Source organism: Cotesia glomerata, linkage group LG8 (assembly GCF_020080835.1).
Source record: "Cotesia glomerata isolate CgM1 linkage group LG8, MPM_Cglom_v2.3, whole genome shotgun sequence".
NCBI lineage: Eukaryota > Metazoa > Arthropoda > Insecta > Hymenoptera > Braconidae > Cotesia > Cotesia glomerata.
Window position 1 is genome coordinate 20,187,283 of NC_058165.1, and position 18,164 is coordinate 20,205,446.

General features: G+C 29.5%; 3 long non-coding RNA genes across 3 annotated transcripts; all 3 read right to left on the reverse strand.

The window, feature by feature from the left end:
- Nucleotides 1–1,174: 1,174 nt before the first annotated feature.
- Nucleotides 1,175–17,695, reverse strand: LOC123270727. Its single transcript, XR_006510678.1, has 4 exons — nt 17,683–17,695; nt 12,337–12,341; nt 1,747–1,755; nt 1,175–1,674 (listed from the first exon to the last, which is right to left on the reverse strand). It is a non-coding gene; the product is annotated as an uncharacterized LOC123270727 (long non-coding RNA).
- LOC123270726 lies at nt 3,259–3,825 on the reverse strand. Its single transcript, XR_006510677.1, has 2 exons — nt 3,534–3,825; nt 3,259–3,396 (listed from the first exon to the last, which is right to left on the reverse strand). It is a non-coding gene; the product is annotated as an uncharacterized LOC123270726 (long non-coding RNA).
- On the reverse strand, nt 7,700–8,131 carry LOC123270725. The gene is made up of 2 exons (XR_006510676.1): nt 7,884–8,131; nt 7,700–7,813 (listed from the first exon to the last, which is right to left on the reverse strand). It is a non-coding gene; the product is annotated as an uncharacterized LOC123270725 (long non-coding RNA).
- Nucleotides 17,696–18,164: the final 469 nt, after the last annotated feature.

Below are 18,164 nucleotides of genomic sequence, written 5' to 3' on the forward strand. Positions count from 1 at the left end.
CCTAAAATCTATCTACTAGGACTTTTAAAAAAAATTGAAGTACACAATGACGCACACCAAGTACGTTCCAAAATTGTTTCTTTTAATTTTTAAATTTACAACAAAATTTTTTTTAATTTCCGAAAATCATATACAACCATATCGGTTACTTGGATTTTTTAATTTTTTATTTTATATCTTTTTGTAAAGAAATAAAATTTTTTTTTCTTAATAGTCTTATGAACGTGGACTTGTCGTGATTTTTTTACAGTGAAACTGTTTTTGTTCGGATTTCAGTATTTTTTGTAATTATAATAAAAATTGACAATTTTTAATACATTTCCGGTGGCAAACTATCCCCTCTAAGCTATAGTTCATGTAAAAGTTATTCTTGCGCCGCCTGGCGTGTGTAATTGCAAGCTGTCAAATATCTTTTTTTCACTGTAGTTTCCCATCTATTATAAGATTAGCATGCATCCTTATATTATTTAGTCTCTGGCCGTCCGCTTTCTACATAAGAAAAAAGTTAAAATCTAAAAATCTGGGTCGCTATAGTTTGTGCTGATTATTTTTAATAATTTTAAATAAAAATTATAAAGATAATTGATAATAATCAAGTAATACGCGTAATAAAAAGCATGAACTACTATTATAAAATATCATATAAAAAAAAAATCAAAATAAATTTGAAAAAAAGTTTGTAACCTCAAAAAACCGTTTTGCTTACGGTATATACACACTCGGTAGTCTGGCTTGAGAACGGAACTTGGCGCCAGACTCTATCGAGTCTGTTGATTTAACATTTGGTATCAAAACTACATTTTTTTTATGCGTCCTTTTACCTTTAAGTCGTACTTTTCTTAGCTGAAAGGGCGCATGTCTTGAGATACGCCCTTTCAGCTTTACACTGATAGAAGAATTCGTTTATAGTTAAAAATATTTGTTAATATTTAACAAATCATTTATTAGAGACCACTTTTTAGTCCTTAACAAATATTTCTTAGTATTTAAAAAGATTTATTAATATTTAATAAATGAATATCTGATTTATTAAATACAATCAAATCATTTTAAATACTAAGAAATATTTGTTTGATACTAAAAAATGGTCTCTAATAAATGATTTGTTAACTATTAACAAATATTTTTTTAATACAAATAAATCCTTCTATCAGTGTAGGATACCAACTTTTTTTTCACAGATTTTCACGTTTCAGACAATTTCAAACCAAATTGCAAAAAAAAATTTTTTTATACGCCCTTTCAGCACAAATCCCTATTAACCCTTAGCTATACGCCCTTTTACCTCTACACGGAAAGAAAATTGTACGAAAAATTACAATGAAAACATCGTAATTTTTAGTATCGGATATTGCAGTGCCGGACCAGAACTCAAACATCGTAATTTATACGATGCAACATCGTAAATTTCTATCACTCAAATTAAAAAGAAGTTTAGGTCACCGAAAAAATAATTCTGTATCATCCAGGAATCGAACCCGGTGTCCTCTCCGCCTCAAGTCCAAGGTTTATTCCCTCACGCTATCGGAGGGATTAACTAAAGTTTCTGTTCAGTCACATAATAAGACCCTCGATCAGTGTTCCCAGAAACTTTTGCTTGTCTGATCGACACAGTGCCGTCAAATTATCGGATCTTCTGAAAAATTATCGTACGCACAAAAAAAAAATTTTAAACTTAAGTTCTTGACTAAATTTACATAGTTTAAATTTTTTTTATGCCAAAATATTTTCATTTAAAATTCGGACATAAATTTACTCTTGAAAAATATTTACAAAAAAAATGTTTCTTCATGAAATGAAATCAAATAAAAAAATAATCAATTTTATAAATTGATTCATATTAATTTATTAACATTAGCATAACAAAATAAACTGTGTAGGGCGATAGGGCACCCGCGGGGTGCTGCATACTTCGAGCAGGTAATAAATGAAAGTTAACCCGCATAGATAAGAATGAAAATCAAACATATCGAAAATTATCGTACAATTACCGTACACGGGAAAAAATTTCTGGGAAAATTTACGATACAACTATTGTAAAGCTGGACTATACTTTGATTACTATTAATTTTCAAATATTTTAGAAGAAAAAATACTATTTATTCATGAAAAAATACGATATTACTATTGTAAAAAGTAAGAGATGAAAATTTCCAGTGCTGCCTCTGTATCTTTCCAATAGAACTATAGCAAATTTTACAATAGTTGAATTGGAATGTTTCTCAATTAGTGTGAGTGATGGCCGTGCACAGCGCTAGACTCCGAGTTTATGTAAATGTTAAAGGATATGTGTCTTAGTTTACCTCAGGTAGCGTAGAGGGAGAGTCTCTGGCTGCCAACACAGAGTTCTGGGTTCGATTCCCAGATAGCACGAAAATGTCGGTTTCTTTTTTCGATTACTGTACAGGTACCAATTAGTCCACTCTTCTATCTCTCTCCCTCCCTAATATTTCTTTTAAAAAAACCAACTGTGAATTTTTACAATAGTTGAATTGTAAAGTTCACAAACACATATTGTATAATTTGCTCTATAGTATTCGACTTTTTACGACTCTTGCTAGTCTTATTTGTTGGATAAAATTTACAATAGTAGATCGTAAAAATTACTAAATAAGAAGTATAGTCCACCGTTACTCTTTTATTTAGTAAAAATTACAATAGTAAATTAGTAAAAACTCCTTCAATTTTATTTCCGTGTACAAGACACATTTTATCGTAACTTTTCGTCACATAATCAAAGTCGGATGTACGATCGTATAATGCTTCAAATTATGTGACGTTTACGATAATTATGTGACGGATGGGAACACTGCCCTCGATACAATAGTTGGTTATCTTTCGGTGGTGGCGTCGCAAACTACTAGACTCTGTCTCTCTTTTATTAAAACATATAGTATGCGTCCTTATTCACTTGCTCTTACGGAAAAAAAATTTACTAAATAACATCGTAATTTTCAATAATTCAAATTGTATTCTGTAGACGGCAGCATCGTAAAAATCGAGATACTGAAAGTCTAGTCCTGGATTACGATGTTACTATAGTAATTTTTCATAGGATTTTTTTTCCGTGTAGGCACGCAATTTTTGTACATAATTTATGAGTGACAATGCGGAAAATTCGTGAATTTAAATACTTATTTAAAAGAAATTTCATAAAAAATTTTTTATTTTTATGCTATTTGTCTATTTAATTGAGCAAATTTTAATAATTTAGAATATTATACACAAAAAAAAATTTTCTTGATTTAAAAATTTTTGTCTCGATTCAAGTCAATTTTTTTTCACTGTAGTTTTAATACATAAATCGGTCCAATATTTTTATACGCAAATTCCTGGAGTTATTCTTCCGGTGCAATGGTACGGAGCACAGCAAAGTTGGACAAAGAATGGATTACACTGCATTAAAATGGAATTTATTAATTATTTGATTTTTACTATCAATATTATAATTTTTATTTTCAAAAATTATCTGAGTGAAACTCAGAAAATTATAATAAATTTGAATAAAGAAATAAATAATTAAAATATATTACTCCGTCGTTTTGCTTTCTGCAGGGCCAAAATAAGAAAGCTTCTGTTAAAGCAATTGCCAAAGCGACAATTAAAGTCACCAACAATAATTTCATCATTCTGATAAATTTGATAAAATTTGGCTTGAAGAAATAAAATGTGCACTAATTTTATCGTGACACTGAATAAAAATAATTTTTTTATACCTGCTGCTTATATACTGAATTTATCAGTAATTATATTTTAAAATTGTGGCTCGTAGTTGCGTCAGTCGGTTATTTGTTTGAGGAACGTATGTATATGTATATGTAAAATATAATAGTGCAATTATAGAAATTGGAGTAAGGAAAAAAATTTATTTTCATATCGATATCGATGAGGAAAACTTTCGCATGCAATAAGTTTTATGTCGCACGTAATCTTTAATTGTAATATTGAAAAAGTTCAACGCAAATTTTTAAAATAAGGTAAAAGACCCAATACCGGAACGATTTGTCAATTTAGGTACCGGCGGGTAATAAGGCCTACACGGAAAGAAAATTGTACGAAAAATTACAATGCAAACATCGTAATTGTTAGTATAGGACATTGCAGTGCCGGACCAGAACTCAAACATCGTAATTTATACGATGCAACATCGTAAATTTCTATCACTCAAATTAAAAAGAAGTTTAGGTCACCGAAAAATAATTATAAATAAAAAAAAAAAAAATTGCTTTTGATATGGCTCTTTACCGTAAGATGGACGGTGGCGTTGTTTGCTCGGTGGGTCTTATATACGTGACTGAATGAAGTAGTCAGTACTTGTCTCGGATAGCTTAACTGGTAGAGCCCTGGCGCGTAACCGAGAGATCTGGGTTCGATTCCCCGTCTGGGCTGACGGATTATCTTTTCAATTACGGAAAATTCCCACCGAGTAGGTCCCCCTTTCCCTATCCGTTCTTTCCCAACTCCCTTAAAAAAAAAAAAAAATTTGCTTTTGATATGGCTCTGTATCATTCAGGAATCGAACCCGGTGTCCTCTCCGCCTCAAGTCCAAGGTTTATCCCCTCACGCTATCGGAGGGAATATCTAAAGTTTCTGTTCAGTCACATAATAAGACCCTCGATACAGTAGTTGGTCATCTTTCGGTGGTGGCGTCGTAAATTACTGGACTCTGTCTCTCTTTTATTAAAACATAAAGTATGCGTCCTTATTCACTTGCTCTTACGGAAAAAAAATTTACTAAATAACATCGTAATTTTCAATAATTCAAATTGTATTCTGTAGACGGCAGCATCGTAAAAATCGAGATACTGAAAGTCTAGTCCTGGATTACGATGTTACTATAGTAATTTTTCATAGGATTTTTTTTCCGTGTAGCTAAAGGAGATTTTGAAAATAGATTTTGAAAATAATTTTTATATTAATACATTAGCTACACAATATAATGAAGTAATGGTAATTTTCACCATAAACAAACACAAAATTGAATTTTTTCAAAAACCTTGCAAATAGGCCTTAATTTACTACGGTAGGGTAATAAGGCCTGCGGGTTAAACATACTGGAAATAGTTATACGAAAATCAATAAAATTGGTATTATAGATCAATCATCACTTAAATTTAGCAACAATACTTCTTAAGATGTTGATAAAAATTAAAACAATGATTTTAAATTATTAAATATAAAATTATAAAAAATGTTTACCATTTACTCAAACCGTTTTTTAGGAATTTTTCCGCGCTACTTTAGCATATGACGGATGATGAAATATAGAAGACAGGGAACATTGTATCGGGACTCTATAAACTTGTAGCGACATTTCTATGCTAGACGCTTCTACTAGAGAAGCCTTTAGCGGAAGCGGTTATCCACAGATTCGGTAGAATCTGGCGCCAAGTTCCGTTCAAATCTGCTGTAAACGGAGCGCCAGACTACCGACTATGTTTACTGTAAGCAGAACGGTATTTTGAGGTTTCAAAATTTTATTTAATTCTACGGTACTTTTTTTTCCTAAATTGTATATTATAACAGTAATTCATACTTTATTTGACTGTTATTAATTAATTATATTCACTTATAACAATTAATCTAATTGAAGTTATTAAATTTAATCAGCACAAACTATAGCAACGCAAAAATTTCGATCCTGACTTTTTTTCGATGGGCAAAGTGATCTGCCGCAGACTAAATAATTCGAGAATGCATAGTAATCCTTCATTAGATGGGGAACTACAGTTAAAATAAGATATTTCACAGCTTGCATCTACACCCGCCAGGGTGCGCTGGAATTATTTTTACATAAACTGTAGTTTCAAGGGGATAGTTTGCTATAAAAAATGCAACCAACGCGAGATTTAAGTTGGTACCAATTGTAAATTTTTATTATAATTACAAAAAATACTAAAATCCGAACAAAAACAGTTTCACTGTAAAAAATCGCGCCAAGTCCACGTTCATAAGACTATGAAGAAAAAAAAATTTGTTTTTTTCTTTACAAAAATATATAAAATAAGAAAATTAAAAAATCCAAGTAACCGATATGATTGTTTATGATTTTCGGAAATTAAAAAAAATTAGGAAAACGGTTGACCCTAAAGGCCATCCCTGCAACTTCCCGCTAATTCCATATTTAGGCGCTTAAAATTGCACCAATGACGTTTTTGAGCTCTTCGAGCTCAAAAATACAATTTATGGGTTATTTTGAGCTCTCCGAGCTCAAAGAGATTGCTTTCCTATGCTTTAAAGCTCTTCGAGCTCAAAAGTCTGATAGAGATTTGATAAGACACTATTTTTTGAATTTTTAAACCGCAATAACTTTTGAATGAATAAACCGATTTTACGCGGTTAGAAGCATTCGACGCAGTTTTTCAAGCCTCACAAAGAATTTTAAATTTTGAATTGATCGCGCTAGGAATTTTGGAGTTATTCCGAAAAAACACTTTTTTTCGGTTTTCTTTCGTTCACGATATCTCTCGAACGAATCAACCGATTTTGACCGGACTGGTGGCGATCGACGTGGTTTTTTGAGGTTAAGAGCTGATTAGTTTTTGGAATTGAACCTTTAAGCCGTTTAAAAGTTATTCCAAAAAAACCACATTTGAAAAAAATTTTTTTTTCAGTTTTTTGAAGATTTCTCAAAATCTATTGATCTGAATCGGTCCAAATAGTTTTCAAAATCTAAGTTTAGTCAAGCCCTTTCGAATGGCACCAACCGCGATGAAATCGGTCAAGCCGTTCAAAAGTTATAAGCGGTTCACATACTTTCACACACACATACATACAGACACCGTGAAAACCTCACGGGGATAGTCAGGGAAGCTTCCTGTGACCTTCAAACGTCGAGATCTGATGAAAACTCGATTTTTGCAAAACGGGGTGAAAACAATAACTTCCCGATTTTTGAAAATCTTCGATTTTCTTAGCGGGAAGTTAAAAATTGTGTTATAAATTTAAAAATTAAGAAAAAAATTTTGGAACGTACTTGGTGTGCGTCATTGTGTATTTCAATTTTTTTTAAGTCCTAGTAAATAGATTTTACGAATTTCATTAAAAGTAAAATATTTTGCAACCGCGCACACTAAATACGTTCCAAATTTTTTTTTTAATTTTTAAATTTGTAACAAAATTTTTTTTAATTTCCGAAAATCATAAACAATCATATTGGTTACTTTGATTTTTTAATTTTTTTATTTTATATATTTTTGTAAAGAAAAAAACAAATTTTTTTTTCTTAATAGCTTATGAACGTGGACTTGGCGCGATTTTTTACAGCGAAACTGTTTTTGTTCGGATTTTAAATAGCATTTCCATCACTCAGGCCTTATTACCCGACAGGCCTTATTACCCGCGGGTACCTTATTATTTTATATTTTATCTCGTCCAGAGTAGAAATTTTAAAACTCCAGTTCAACCTAGTAGAGCCTAATTCCTGTGATGTAGACATATGCCGCCCTGATTTAAGAACCTTTTTCAACCTAACTGGTCTTGTATCTGGGTGAGGAGTATTGAGTTGGGGTTTAGTTTAAATTTTAAGATTCTGTTTCAACCTAACTCGTCTTGCGTCAGGGTGAGTTGGGGTTTTACTTCTATAAAAATATTTATAATAAAAACAATAAAGCCAAAGACTTGCAGTTATTAATTTTTTATTTTATTTTTCCAATTATTAACTAAATATTTATTCCGATTCAATAATTCATAATTTACATAAATAATATCATAATAAAATTATTATTTAATACTCTTATAATCCACATATTCCCCTGAGAAGACTTGAGCACCGAAGACCAGAGCAGCATACAAACCCAAGAAGTGGGTTGCACTAAAAAATTATCAATTAATTTATTAATTACTCATCTAAATAATTTAATTAAAAAAATATTTATTTTTACCGATTGATCATTTTTTCTGCACCAAAACGGGAACGTAGCGTCGATAAAATTCACTGCTAGAGTGATTAACAAAACCAAGAAAAATAATTTGGACATTTTTTTTTTAAGTCTAAAAAACTGTACAATATTTGCCGTGTGTAAATTTTTAATAAAAAATATTCTTTTACTGTCTCTTTATACCAATTGCTACCGATAGTTTCAATTTATCTTTTACGTGCGTCATATTTCCTATCAATACCAATTTTAGAAAATTGCTTGAGGAAAATTGTAATACTCTTTATCATTTTTGTTATGCGACCAGGAAAAAAATTATTAAGCTAATCAATTTTAATAAATAATTTTTTTTTAATTTTTTATAAGACGCAGAGAGTACAAATTATTTTTTTTTTATTATTCACTGTCGATAAAAAAGTTTGAAAAGTTTTAATCTGCAACAGCTTGAGCCACTCAGTTAACTTCCGATGAAATAAAATAAACTTTTTGCAATCACAGCGAGTTAAAGTAACGAACTTACTTACCCTTCAAGTGACTGAACTTGCTGTTTATTTAATGAATATTTAAAGTTTCCAGTTGAAGTAAAAAATAAGAGGGTAAAAATAACTTATGCTGAATTCCACGTGTCTGTTACACTTGTTGTGTAAAAAAAATTTATACAAGTTGTTGTTATTATGTTTTGAGAGAAGAAAGGTGAGAATTTTAAATTGGGGTTGGATTTATTTGAATATATTTTTAATTTATCAACTTTTTAAAGTACTTGTTAGCAAACTTGTATAATTATATACTGTAAAAAAAAAACCGGTGTGAGTCCATGCGGTGTACGGTGTTAAAAATTCCGGTGTTAAATTCAACACCGAAATCGGTGTAGCAGTAACACCGGTCGCGGTGTAAATATTTTTTTTCGGTGTTAAATCGGTGTTATAAATTTTCCGGTGTTGATAATATTTTAAGTAACACAATTTTTATAATTAAACTTTTTATGTTTAATAATTAAAGATAAATAATAAAAAAAAAGTTAATATTTAATTTAGAAAGTTTAAAATAATAAAATATAAAGTAGATAAAAGTTTTTGATTAAAATAAATACACTGTAAAAAATTTCGATTTAAAAATGAACCCAGAGCATTTTACACGGCCGTGTAGTGTGAAATAATGGTGTGAAATTCTCTCGGAGTAAATTTTCGATCCGTGTTACTTTAACACCATTATTACAGGACAATTTTAGGACATAATATAAATACCCTAGTAGAAATAATCGAGTTTTCACTGGATATAAACCAGTAACTGGCCAGTGATATCGAGTAAAAACTTGAAATCGCGCCACCTACAACTAAGTCATAAACATTAGTTACACCGACAGTGTATCTTTACTAGTGTGTGTATGTTTGTTTATTTTTTTTGTTAACCTGTACGCATCATTATTGTAATTATTATTATTATTAAAAAACAGTATAAATCAATCAAAATTAGTGTTTATTAACGTGTAAATAATTTCCAGTATATATTTCAAAATGGATGCAGTGAAAAAAAAATGACACAATATATAAATTGCGACTGTGGGCATTAAAAACAAATCTCCAATTCAAAATAATTATTTTCTTATTCTATTGTTAGATTTATTATTAGTCTATCAGTCTAATGATGTTATCTATTCACAGATTCGGTAGAATCTGGCGCCAAGTTCCGTTCAAATCCGTTGTAAACGGAGCGCCAGACTACCGACTGTGTTTACTGTAAGCAGAACGGTTTTTTGAGGCTGCGAAATTTTATTTAATTCTACGGTACTTTTTTTACCCAATTTGTTTATCATAACAGTAATTCATAATTTATTTCACCGTATTAATTAATTATATTCATTTATAACAATTTATTCACTTGAAATTATTAAATTTTATCAGCACATACTATAGCTCGCTCACAAATTTCGATCCTGACTTTTTTTTTATGGAGAAAGGTCAGCGCCACAGACTAGATAAAATAAAAATGTGTAGTAATCCTCCTATAGATAAGCAATTACAGTTAAAAAAAGTAATTCACAGCTTACATTTACGGCCGCCAGGGTGCACTGGAATTACATCTACATAAACTGTAGCTTCAAGGGGATAGTTTGCAGTAAAAAATGCAGTCAACACGAGATTTAAGTTGTTATCAATTGTAAATTTTCATTATAATTACAAAAAATACTAAAATCCGAACAAAAACAGTTTCACTGTAAAAAAGTCGCGCCAAGTCCACGTTCATAAGACTATTAGGAAAAAAATTTTTTTTCTTTACAAAACCACACAAAATAAAAAAATTAAAAAATCCAAGTAACCGATATGATTGTTTATGATTTTCGGAAATTAAAAAAAATTTTATTGTAAATTTAAAAATAAAAAAAAAAATTTTAGAACGTACTTGGTGTGCGTCATTGTGTATTTCAATTTTTTTAAAGTCCTAGTAAATAGATTTTACGAATTTCATCCAAAGTAAAATATTTTGCAACCACGCACACTAAATACGTTCTAAAATTTTTTTTAATTTTTAAATTTACAATAAAATTTTTTTTAATTTCCGAAAATCATAAACAATCATATCGGTTACTTGGATTTTTTAATTTTTTTATTTTGTATGTTTTTGTAAAGAAAAAAAAAATTTTTTTTTTTCCTAATAGTCTTATGAACGTGGACTTGGCGCGACTTTTTTACAGTGAAACTGTTTTTGTTCGGATTTTATAATGTACACATAAATGAAACTTTTTTATATCATATCGTTTATTAAACATTATTTTGAATTTATTTGACAATTTTAATAACGCCTAATAACCTCAGAATTCGAAACTGACAGTTTCACTAAAGCCGCCATAATGTTTTGTTAGATCTCTAGTAAAACTGGCCAGTTACTAGACAGAAACTTGATATTACACTGGCCAGTTACTGGTTTAAGTCTAGTAAAACTGGCCAGTTACTGGCTAAAAACTTGATTTCATTTCTACTAGGGTAATCGGAAACTCTAAAATAGTGGATTTTAATAATTATTTCATAAATTTTAAGTATTTTTTTTAAGATTTTCGGAATACTTCTAAGATAATTTTAGAATCAATGCAATTTATTTGAAGCAATTTAGTTGAAATTTTGTCCTTAAATCTTATGTGGAACCTTTTTTGAATAATCTTAAAACATTTTTTTAACTATTTGAGCACAAATTTTGAATACATTTAAGACATTTTTCGGATATTTTTGAGACAATTTTGGAACATTTTTTGGACAGTTTTAGAGTGTTTTTGGGGGCGTCCATAAATTACGTGAGGCATTTTTGAGAATTTTTCGACCCCTCCCCCTCCCCCTTGATTAGATTTCGTAAGATTTTCTTCAACTCCCTCCTCCCTCTCCTAATCTCACGCGAGATTCTTCAAAATTTATGTTTTGGCTGTAAACGTGTAAGATTATTAAAAAAAAAAGCGCCATTGGGCTACACCCGATATGGATGGGTAGATTTTTTGTTTGAATATTGAAGGAACACGTTATTAAAAAGCAGTTTGACCTAAAATTTATTTTTTATTATATTTTTGCAAATAACGATATGAGACCGACTACAACGAATGGATATTCAAAGACATTCACCTAAAAAATAGGATTTGTTATAGATAAAAGTTATTTGATAATAAAAGCTAAAAATTAATTTATTCTTGATTTTTTTTTAATTTTCCCAACTACGGACTAAATTGAAAAAAGTATCAAAAGTCGACGAACAATAGCTGAAATTTAAGATAATCTCGTGAACTTGAAAAAAAATTTGATAAATTTAAGCTAACTTTTACGGCTTAAAAATTATTTAAAGAAAAACGGCCGAAATGGGTTCATTAAAAAATTTTTTTAAACTTTCAAAATTACGAAATAAATTAAAAAAATCATCAAAACTACACGAATAATAGCTTAAATTGAAGGTAATTAAATCAAGTTTGAGGGTCTGGGTATCTATCTTCGACACCTGGAAAATTATTTCCATAAAATATACGGAATTCAAAATTTTTTAAGAATAAAAAAATTTTCGAACACCATAACTCGTAAACTAATCAGCCGATTATGATCATCTTCGAACTTGACCTTAGTATTGATCCACAGAATGAGTCGATGCCATTTTTCGACATGACTCGATGAAGTAAACTTATAATAACATTTTATTAAAATTACGACATGAGACCGGCTACAACCGATAGATTTCTAAAGAAATCTACCAAAAAAATTAGTGAATCCTATCGATCAATAATGAAATTATTTTGCATAATATTATAAGCAATCATATTAGGATCTCAGGGGATCAGCAAGTGGTAATTCGTAGGAAATTTCCTACTTGCTACTTGATATCGATTTGTTGTAATTTATCACAAATTTGAGATTAAATACATTGGGAATAGATTTTTAAGGACGAGTACGACAAACACTATTGTGTCAAATTCGGCGATATTTTATTATACAAATTCTTTTTTACGCAATTTTACACTGTTTTCTACTAGAGAAAAAATTACGTGATATTTGTTAAGACCCCCCCCTCCCCTCTAAGTGAGATTTGGTAAGATTTACACAGAAAAAAAGATTTCTTGACTGGAGAATAAAATTCTTGGCTCAAGTAAATTTTCGGGTGCCCGAAGGAAGACCGAAGTTGTTTTGGCCGAAGTAAAAATTTTTCTTTAAATTCTATTCTTGGTGGAAGTAATTTTTCTTAATTCAAATTATCATAAATACTTGATACAATAAATTTTTATATTGGATCAAGATTTTTATATACTTTAGGAAAGCAGCGCCACCTACTTCAGCTGAGAAAAAAATTTTCTCACCTTGAGAAAATTTTTCTCTTGAATATTTGATACCCATTTTAGATTATTTTAGCACGCAATTATACATATTGAATGAAAGAAAATGGTTCAATATTATTTGATCTTTCCATTTGACATGTTTGTCAATAAAAATATTAATGAAAATTTATTATCGAGATATTTAATTTTTTGGAGCAAGAGAAAAATTTTCTCAAGACAAGAAAATTTACTTCTGTCAAGAACTTAATTTTTTGGAGCAAGAGAAGAATTTTCTCAAAACAAGAAAATTTTCTTGATTCAAATAAATTGTCTTGGATCAAGATACGTATTTCTTGAAGCAAGAGAATTAATTTTGTTGGGATAAGTGAAATTTCTTGTGTCAAAAAAAATTTTTTTTTTCGCCCAAGAAAATAATTAGCAAGAAAAATATTTTCTTGGTTCAAGTGAACCATTCTTTCTGTGTAGCTTGATCCACTCTCCCCCTAAAACACCTCACGTAATTAATGGACGCCCCCTTTACAATAAATTCGAAACATTTTTAGAACAATTTTACGACAATTTTGAACGTTTTTTAAATGATTTTCATATAGATAATTTATTTTTGCACAGCTGTAGATTTTTCATGTTTAAAACATCCATTATATTGTGAGAAACATCATGGTTACGATAAAAATAATTATTATATTGTTCCTAAACATTTAATATTGTAAATACTATTTAACTTGTTGTATAACATTCATTAAATCGATTTCTGAGTAATTTTATAAATTGAAAATTCTTAAATAAATGTTACTTGTCTCATTTTGATAAATATTGAATATTAATTGTGTTTTATGGATCATGTAATATTCATACTCCGATACGGTGTAAATTAATTCTACTGTTACACCGGTATTACACCGGTTACACCGATATTACACCGGTTTAACACCGGATTTTTAACATCGCAAAAGAGCACCGCTACACCGGTGTTAATACACAGGTGTAACATAGCGGTGTTAAAATGAGTCCATTTTAACACCGCTTTTTTTACAGCGTATTATTTTTTTGTCAATTTAAGGATTGAATAAAAAAAATGAATAATAATAAATTTAAAAGTTGTACAAGACTGTGAAAATTAGTCTTGGGGCATTCCATGCGAAATGGGAAAATGACTAAAATTTTAAAATTTCTCTTATTCATTCTAATTTAATCCTTATTTATTATTTAAAATTTATATTTACTAATTTGTAAAGGAAATTTTTTTTAATCAATAAGAAAATCGATTTTGCTCTCCTAGTAACTTTTCAGCCGTACTAACTTGTATCCGGGGCAAATGTTGTTTTAATAGTTTTAACAACAAATTCATTTTATGTTTGTTATTAACTAACATATTTATTATTATAGTTTTAAGAACAAATTTTTTTATGTTCGTTATTAATTAACACCTAAGTTTATCAAGATCGTGTTGTCAGCATGCTAAATCCTTTATTTGTGTTTTTTAATTAGTTTTTTTTAATTATCCTAAATAATTTATAGTTATATATATAAACAATAATGTTTCTAAGGTTGAAATAATATAAAAGTCTTTTTAATAAACAACTTGATGCAGACATTTTGTACTTGTCCCACCAGTCACAAATTTTTTTAAAATGATAATCAGTGATATTTACTAATTAATTTTAAATAATTAAATAGATAATCTGGATACACCAATTATTGACGGGTTAAAAAACTGATTGATCTAAATATTGACGTACCGTAACCCCAATTATTGACGCCCCTACTGCGCATGCGTCGAATCATTTGGTTATATTTTTATTTATCAAAACTTGATATAAAGTAATCAATATTATTAAAGTTAATTAATAATAATTTCTATGAATGATTAATTATTATTAAAAATATAACAATTTATTCAAAAACTTATTTAACACCAAAACACGCCGAGTTATTTGACAGTTAAAAGCCTTGTATATAATCGCGTAACGTATTTTATACTTAAAAAAAGGCGTCAGCGCTGTTGACTGGCTGTCAATATGGGATTCATCATAAAAATTATGAACTAGTTATTGACTCCCATTATTTAAATATTATAAAGCATACAATTAATTTCGATTATTCAATTTTATAAATATTTCATGTACTGTTAATTAAAAAAAAAAAATAGGTCATATAATTACATGAAAAAATTAATTTAAACTCGGCAGTTAAAAAAAATGCTTTTCTAACCAAAGTTGTTAAGAAAATAGACGCTCGTAAGCTGATTTGATGAACTGGTGGTAACTTTATTTTTTTTTAATAATTAATATTTAATATTTTGAACTGAAAGTGATTTTTTTTTCAATTTTTTAATTAATTAGAATTCAATAAAAATTCATTTGATCGTTATTCTTATTACAGATAATTTAATATATTTAAAGATAATTTAGGGTGTCAATATTTAGACCCCCGTCAATAATTGAGGCTTTTACCTTATGTGAAAAATAAATTTAGCTACTTTTTTAAATAGAATTCGTAAAAAAGATGTTAAATTTATTTTCTATAAAAAATTGATATCTGAGAAAATTTGAAATAACAGAAAAATTGTTCGCACTTAAAGCTAGACAGATTTCAACTTGACTTATGAGACTTGCAATGACTAACTAAAACTTTCAATGCTCATTTGGAATCTGTGCAAATCAAAACAATACTCCAATTAAATTTCAAGTCTAGATCTAAAAATGCAATTCTATAAACCGCTCAGCGAAGCGAGCGGTTAATAGCTAGTATAATAATAATTTCAAAAGAAATATTTATTTCATCTTCAAATAATAAAAATGCACCGTGATTTATTTATTATTATTTTTATTCACTGGAACAACTTTTGGGACCCCTGTAGATTTTTATAAACTCGTTTTGATTTTTAATTTTTTTTTCCTTTCCAAGCTTATTATTTTTGTTTTATAAAACAAATTTATTAAAAAAAAAATCTCCCAGAATTTCCATGAAAATTCCTTAAAATAAAAATTGAGTCACCGCACAGGATCCGGGATAATAATATAAAAAAGACGCTCAGTCTTGTACTCTGAGAAGCCTAAAGAGGAGGGGGAAGATAGGAGCAAGGCCCCAGTGAGCGCACGAGTCGCCCGGGAGGGGATAGATGGCCTGGGGACTCACGGATTTCCCCCTCTTGCGGCTAGTCGGCAGGTGGCCTCGGCTCACTGAGTCCCAACAGAGCGGCCCGTGGTGGGGGGCTTTCCTTCTCCGGATTATATCTGGCCCCACGGATGGGAATCTCGACGGACACGCGCGCGCCACGAGATGGAAACGTAGATTATACACCCCCCCCTCCTCCCCCCTCCCCCTCCCGCTCTTCCTTAACGGCCTCTTCTCTTTTTCCTTCTGCGGTACTGTTACTCTTTTTTTAGAGTATCTTGGCGTACTTGGCTTGTATTGCCTGGTTGCGGTCGCTACACCTCCACATTACTCTTTTGGGCCCTACCATCCTTATTATTATTATTATTTTTGTATTCACTTGTCATCAATTTTTATATCTTTCTTATAAGCGGCTAGAAATAATATCCGCACGCGAACAAGCGCTTCAAAAATTATAACATGAAAATTTAAGGACATTCCTTAATTTTTTATCTAATTATAATTCTTTTTATAATTATTTACAGTAGAAATAAAATATTGAAAAGTAATATTTATTTTTACTGGAGTATTGTTGAGGTTAAAAATAATAAGAATAATTATTTTTAAGGATTTAAATATTTAAAATTGCAGGGAAACAAAATGTGTTTTAGTGAAAGTAGTCTAAAATTTAAGGGAGTTTTTGGTTAACAAATAAAAATTAATTAAACATTTAATGTTAATAAACTAAAATCTAGATATTAAAAATTTTAACCCTGAAAATTGATAACAATATGTCCGATAATAATTATATTGTATGCAGGAAGATGAATTAAAATTTTTATTTTAGGGACTAGTCCGTAAATTTAAATGATAAACTTTTAAAAGTATTGCTGCTATGAATTGTTAATCATAATATCGGTAATTTTGAACAATTTTAAAGAAAGTTCTTTATTTTTAAGGATTTAAATATTTAAAATTGCAGGAAAATAAAATGTGCCTTAGAGAAAGTAGTCTAAAATTTAAGGGAGTTTTTGATTAAAATTAATTAGATTTGATGTTAATATATTAAAGCTAGTTTCTTAAAAATATAAAGCCTAAAAATCAATAATAAGTCCGTTGACAACAATATGTCCGATAATAATTATATTGTATACAGGAAGATTAATTTAAAATTCTATACTACGGACTAGTCCGTAAATTTAACTGACAAACTTTTAAAAGTATTGCTGTCATTAATTGTTAATTATAATACCGGTAATTTTTAACAATTTTAGAGAAAGTTTTTTATTTTTAGGGATTTAAATATTTAAAATTGCAGGAAAATAAAGTGTGTCTTAAAGAAAGTAGTCCAAAATTGAAGGAAGTTTTTGGTTAAAATTAATTAAAGATTTGATGTTAATATATTAAAATCTAGTTAATTAAAATTTAAACCTTGAAATTTAATAATAATATGTTGATTGATAACAATATGTTCGATAATAATTATGTTGTGTGCAGTAAGATGAATTAAAATTTTTATTTTACGGACTAGTCCGTAAATTTAACTGACAAACTTTTAAAAGTATTGCTGTTATTAATTGTTCATTATTATACCGGTAATTTTTAACAATTTTAGAGAAATTTCCTTATTTTTAAGGATTTAAATATTTTAAATTACAGGAAAATAAAATTAGGAAAACGGTTGACCCTGAAGGCGATCCCTGCAACTTCCCGTTAATTCCATACTTAGGCGCTTAAAATTGCACCAATGACGTTTTTGAGCTCTTCGAGCTCAAAAAAACAATTTATGGGTTATTTTGAGCTCTCCGAGCTCAAAGAGATTGCTTTCCTATCCTTTAAAGCTCTTCGAGCTCAAAAGTCTGATAGAGATTTGATAAGACACTATTTTTTGAATTTTTAAACCACAATAACTTTTGAATGAATAAACCGATTTTTACGCGGTTAGAAGCATTCGACGCAGTTTTTCAAGCCTCACAAAGAATTCTAAATTTTGAATTGATCGCGCTAGGAATTTTGGAGTTATTCCGAAAAAACACTTTTTTCGGTTTTCTTTCGTTCACGATATCTCTCGAATGAATCAACCGATTTTGACCGGACTGGTGGCGATCGACGTGGTTTTTTGAGGTTAAGAGCTGATTAGTTTTTGGAATTGAACCTTTAAGCCGTTAAAAGTTATTCCAAAAAAACCACATTTGAAAAAAAATTTTTTTTCAGTTTTTTTAAGATTTCTCAAAATCTATTGGTCTGAATCGGTCCAAATAGTTTTCAAAATCTAAGTTTGGTCAAGCTCTTTCGAATGGCATCAAACGCGATGAAATCGGTCAAGCCGTTCAAAAGTTATAAGCGGTTCACATACTTTTACACACACACACACACACACCCACCCACACACA